The sequence below is a fragment of the Mobula birostris genome, chromosome 3, assembly GCF_030028105.1.
Source record: "Mobula birostris isolate sMobBir1 chromosome 3, sMobBir1.hap1, whole genome shotgun sequence".
NCBI classification, from domain to species: domain Eukaryota; kingdom Metazoa; phylum Chordata; class Chondrichthyes; order Myliobatiformes; family Myliobatidae; genus Mobula; species Mobula birostris.
In genome coordinates, this window is record NC_092372.1 from 210,208,637 (window position 1) to 210,214,907 (window position 6,271).

A 6,271-nucleotide genomic window follows, 5' to 3' on the forward strand; every position below is an offset into this window, starting at 1 on the left:
GCTCAGAAAGTTCAGCAAGTTGCAAAAGTGGCTTTGCAATTAATCCTTCATTCATTGCAGTCTCCTTGAACATTCCCAATAGCACTCACCACAGACATTCTTTCCTTTCCCCTCTCCCATTGGGCAGAAGAAACAAAAATATGAAAGCAGATCAAGGACAATTTCTACCCTGCTGTTACAAGAGTATTAAAGGGTTTCCTAGTACAATACAATGCATTCTTGACCGCATAATCTACCAGGTTATGATCTTGCACCTTATTGTTTACCTACACTGCAATTTCACTGTAGCTTTTACATTTTATTCTGCATTGTTATTGTTTTTATCTTATTCCTCCTTGATATACTGTGTGATAATTCGTTCTGTATGAATGGTACGCAAGACAAGCTTTTCACTGTGTCTCTATACATGTGACAATAATAAACCAATTCCAATACCAATACCAGTTTTGCATGTAACTCCCTCATCCAAATATACTGTATTTTACCACCTAATTACACTAATCTGACATTGATCCTATTTCTTCATTCTCTCCGCATTACCATGAGGATTCTGCTGCTCGCCCACACACTAGAGGCAGTTTACATCAGACAATGAACCTACCAACGTGCACGCACGCCTTTTGAACATGAGAGGAAACTGGTGTAGTCAGGGAAAACCCATGGGGTCACAGGGAGAATTGAAAGGGCCTCTTGTACGATAAGATGGACTCAACCTCACAACCTACCTCGTTATGATCATGCACTTTATCGTCTACTTTCACTGCACTTTTTTAGTAACTTTCACACTTTATTCTGCATTGTTATTGTTTTACCTTCTTCTATCTCAATGAACTGTGTAATGATTTGAAAAGTATGAACAATATCATGACAAGCTGTTCACTGTATCCTGGTCCATGGGACAATAGTCAACCAATACAGTACCGATAGCAGTGAAGGTGCGGGGGTGAAGAGACGGTAAGTGCACGTGAAAACAGTGTATAACGTTAGCTCAAACACGAGGAAATCTACAGATGCTGGAAATTCAAGCAACACACATAAAAATTGCTGGTGAACAGGCAGCATCTATAGGAAGAGGTACAGTCGACGTTTTGGGCCAAGACCCTTCGTCAGGACTAACAGAAAGAAGAGATAGTAAGAGATTTGAACTAACGTTATAACATTATAACATATAACATTAGCTAGCTGATTGGGCAGGAAGTGAAATTAGATGGTTGACAATATCCAAACAATGAGAAAGAGAGGGAGGTAGTGAGAGAGATTGAAATCAAAGCAGATAGGTCAAAGGAAGGAGAGAGCAAGTAGGATGATTGATGGAATAATGAAATTGGACTAAGATAAGCAATCAACCATGTCTGCAGTGATAAAAATAAGGGAAGATTGAGAGGAGATATGATTGATTTTACCCTGGTACTGTATTTTTTTCCTCAGACTGGTACAGCCAGCGGACTCAGCCCTGGGAGGTTAAAATTAACCTGTGAAAACACGAGTTCAATAAGTAACTGGTCAATTGCCCAACCTCCCTTAGGGGATGGTGAGAGAAATTAGCAATTATTTGTTCAAATAGAAATTAAATGGATTGCTTTCCGAATATAACAATTCATCCATTTAAGTGAGATATGAATTAAACAAGTAGACCAAATTATGAGGGGTATAGATAAGGTAAATGCAAGCACTGAGGTTGGATGAGATTAGAGGTGAAGGGTGAAAGGAGAAATGTTTAAGGGGAACCTGAGGGGAGAGGAATTTCTTCAATCATAGGGGGGTGTGAGTGTGGACAAGCTGCCAGCAGAAGTGGGTGGATGAATTTAAGAGATGTTTGGATTGGTACATGGATGAGAGGGGTAAGGAGGACTGTAATGGAACAATGGGAAGTAGGCAGAATAACAGCGGAGCACAATTAGATGGGCTAAAAGGCCTGTTTCTTTGCTGTAGTGGTCTATGTCTCTATGATGATGACATGTAGGCTAACTTTGGAGTAATGGCTCCCAATGCTTCCACGAAAGGGCCTTAATTTCTTGTAATTTCTGATTTTGTTGTAAATAACTTGATAGAGGTTGTTTATGGTTACTTTATACTTTATACTTTACTTATACTTTATACTTTATTGTTGCCAAACAGTTGATACTAGAACGTACAATCATCACAGCGATATTTGATTCTGCGCTTCCCGCTCCCTGGATTACAAATCGATAGTAAATATTAAAAATTTAAATTATAAATTATAAATAGAAAATATAAAAATGGTTAGAGGGTGACTTAAGTGTCACTGGTTCACACAGCAAGAGTAACAGATGCGCTAGATTAATTTTGGTCATGAAGATGGTGAAGCATGTGTGGACACTGGGGAAACTTCGGTTTGATGGGCAAGGGAAAGGAAAAGGGTCTTGGCACAGGCTGGTGGATGGAGTCTCAGAGACAAAGAGGCCTTTGAGCATTCATGCATTGTTGAAGGAGGTGGGTGGACGGGGCTGGCAGTGGAGGAAGGAAGGCATGTTGGTCAAAGAAGTAAAATGTGGCAGATGATCTGTGACTTCAATCCATTGCTGTCTGGATTGGTGCAGCACCCTCTCACGATATGGAAAACCATTGCGAACAGTTAGGACAGCATTGGCTGCAATCTACCCTCGCTGTAGGACTTGCATGTGTCCAGAACAAAAACACAGGCAAGAAAAATCATTGCGGACATTACCCACCATGCAAATCTCCAAAGATTGTCATCTTGCCCTGGTGGAGAGGCTTGTGAGTTCCTGAGATCCCAAGAGTGATGTGGTAAGGTCGGGGGGGGGGGGGGGTGGGCTCTAGACAGAGCGATCCAACCAAGACCTCAATGGTGGAGCTGGCGGGAGATGATGACGCATCACAATGGCGGTTAAGGTGAAGGAAGACTGCAGCAGTGAGGAGTCCCCAGTCATCTTGGATGCCATGCCACCGGACCCAGACCCTGATCTGTCAAGGACTGTGCGACGGCTGCCTGGGCATCAGCCACCCCACATTAAGGAAAATCATACACAGGCGTTCTACCTTAAGGGAATAACCTCTTAGGGGAACATCGTAGTCAACTCGAGAGATTGTACCAGTGCCCCACAAATCATAAACACAAACCCTTTCAGAGATTCTGAAGATGCTGGAAAGTCAGAGTAACACACACGAAATGATGGAGAAGCTCAGCAGATCAGACAACATCCATGGAGAAGAATAAACAGTTGATGTTTCGAGCTGAGATCCTTCCTCAGCACCTCACGGATGTGTGTTTTCCACCATGCAAACTGCCTTTTCCATAAGTTCTCTTCTGGCTATTAAAAGAATAGAAGAACTACACGTCATCTTAAAAGTTTCTTCCCCCAGGCAGTTAATCTGATCAACCATTCTAGTTACACACACAAAATGCTGGAGGAAAATCAACATCTGCAGGTTTTCTCTTGTTTGGGATTTGGTTAACCATTCTAGTTAGCCCCCTCCAGACCCGACTATCTACTACCTCCATCTCTGCACCACACATTAAACCACTTTTTATACTGCTCTTCACATTGTAAATACATGCCATGATTTAAGTACTTATTCACATTTTATTCCATATCTGTACCACAACCTCTGACTTTATTTTTTTAATATAATTCTTTATAGTTCTTGAATGCTGTTGTTTTCTGTTGAATGTTGTAGACCGACCAACACACCACTGCAAATTCCTGATCCATGTAAATGTATATGGTGGCTAAAGCTGAGAAAGTTGATCCTTGATTGGGCAAGGGGAGCTAAGGAGTTTTAAAATAAAAGAGAAACTGCTCATGTAATAGTTAATTTCCGCAAGCAGTAAGGCTGTTCAACACCTTCACCCACTAACTCAACCACTACTTTATTATTTCCTCTCAGTCACCCAATGTACAGCCTAGCCTCACTCTATTTACGTTGCTGGTGTTTAGGGCAGCAATGAAGGTCCTCCATCTCTGGTGGTGTTCAGGGCTTCCTTCATCATGTCAGTTTTCACTATTGTCAGTCATGCAAGTCCCTGGCAGAGACTCAGGAATACTGTCACACTCGGGTTCTTCATTGCTGTTTCCATAACAATTCTGTTTTACTTGTCAGGGTTGTTAGCCCTGAGCTGACCCCCCCCCCCCCCCCAAACCTGGAGACCAGTGGACCACTCCTAGCCTGTCCTCTACCCTTTGATCTGTTTGGCATGGGTGACCCTACCAAGAGCCAAAGCATAAAGTCCTGACTCCAGCCAACGTGGCTCTCCGGGTCATTGAGGCACACAAGCAACAAGGTTGTAGTCTTCTTGGAGGAGCTTCACCTTATGGACATACAATAAATCCATGTATATAAGCTATTTTATGTATTTATATTTATTGTGTTTTATTATTATTATTATTGTGCTCATTATCTTTAGTGTTTTTTTTGTGCTGTATCAGATCTGGAGTAATTATTCCATTCTGCTCTAGACCTGTATACAGGAAATAACATTGAAAAGTCTTGAATCTTGAATCTTGAAAAACTCAGCAAGTCAAAGCAGCATGTGAGCAGTTAACACTTCAGGTCGAAGACCCTTCATCAGACTCAAGAAAGAAAGAAAACCATTAGTCTAGTGTTGGATCCACGTGATATTGTGATCTAGAGGTTCTTCAAAAGTAAAGAACGAGGCATCCAACTATGTAGCTATGGCTCTTTATAGGTGTTAAGAGAACAAAGAACAAGCAAAGAAAGGCAAAGAACAAAGAAGCTGTGGATGTGCAGTGCTAAAAATGAGCTCAGACTGGAGATAAGAAGACTTTCCAGTCATAAAATTACAGGAAGGATATAAATAAGGTTGAAAGAGTGCAGAGAAGGTTTACAAGGATGTTGCCGGGACTTGAGAAACTCAGTTACAGAGAAAGGTTGAATAGGTTAGGACTTTATTCCCTGGAGCGTAGAAGAATGAGGGGAGATTTGATAGAGGTATATAAAATTATGATGGGTATAGATAGAGTGAATGCAAGCAGGCTTTTTCCACTGAGGCAAGGGGAGAAAAAAACCAGAGGACATGGGTTAAGGGTGAGGGGGGAAAAGTTTAAAGGGAACATTAGGTGGAGGGGCTTCTTCACACAGAGAGTGGTGGGAGTATGGAATGAGCTGCCAGACGAGGTGGTAAATGCAGGTTCTTTTTTAACATTTAAGAATAAATTGGACAGATACATGGATGGGAGGTGTATGGAGGGATATGGTCCGTGTGCAGGTCAGTGGGACTAGGCAGAAAATGGTTTGGCACAGCCAAGAAGGGCCAAAAGGCCTGTTCTGTGCTGTAGTTTCTATGGTTCTATGGTTCTATAAGAAGTAACCAATGAAATAATTAGATTCAGTGGCATGGCACAGGCTGTAGAGAAACTTCTGGAAAATACGTAATCATCTATACCACAATTACTGAAAATTTACTGAGCAATTGCTCACATACAGGTGATTTTAAAAAAATAAACATGGGAAAGTTAAACTACAAGGAAAATACAAGAAAAAAACCAAGTCTGCACTCTAATTCATTACTAGGTGGTAGAGAAGGTGGGGGACAGCAATGAGTGAAACAAAGGGAATTCATCTGATGTTACCTGACCTGCTGAGTTCTTCCAGCATTTTATTTTCTGTTTTTAGATTTCCATTGTAAAGATCCTGAAAAATAAATTTGAAAAAAGCAACTTCTGCACCTCCCTTAAAGCCCTTCAACTTAATAGCCATTTTGTCGTGCGGTTAAGAACCAAGCACAGCTTGGGGTGTGTACTTAGGGGGTCTGCAGAAGGAGTTAGACAGATTAGGAGAATGGGCAAGGAAGTGGAAGATGGAATGTAGTGTAGAGAAGTGTACGGTCATGCACTTTGGTAGAAGGAATAAAGACGAAGGCTTCTTTCTAAATGGGGAGAAAACCCAAAGATCAGAGGTGCCAAGGGATATGATTCTCTAAAGGCTAACTTGCAGGTTGAGTCTGTGCTAAGGAAGGGAATTGGAGTGTTTGCATTCATTTCAAGGGGACTAGGATATAAAAGCAAGGATGTGATGCTGAGGTTCTTGATTAGTAAGGGCATTAAAAGTTTCAGGGAGACGGCTGGAGAATAGGGTTGAGAGGGATAATAAATCAGCCATGATGAAATGATAGATCAGACACAATTACCTAATTCTGCTCCTATGTCTTATGGTCTTATGAACCACAATGAATATTAATAAACTGGGCAAGTTTTTACATCATTAATATTTTATCACTCCTTATTTTATTTGATTAATAATTTCAATTCCCCAACTGAGTGGAGGGATT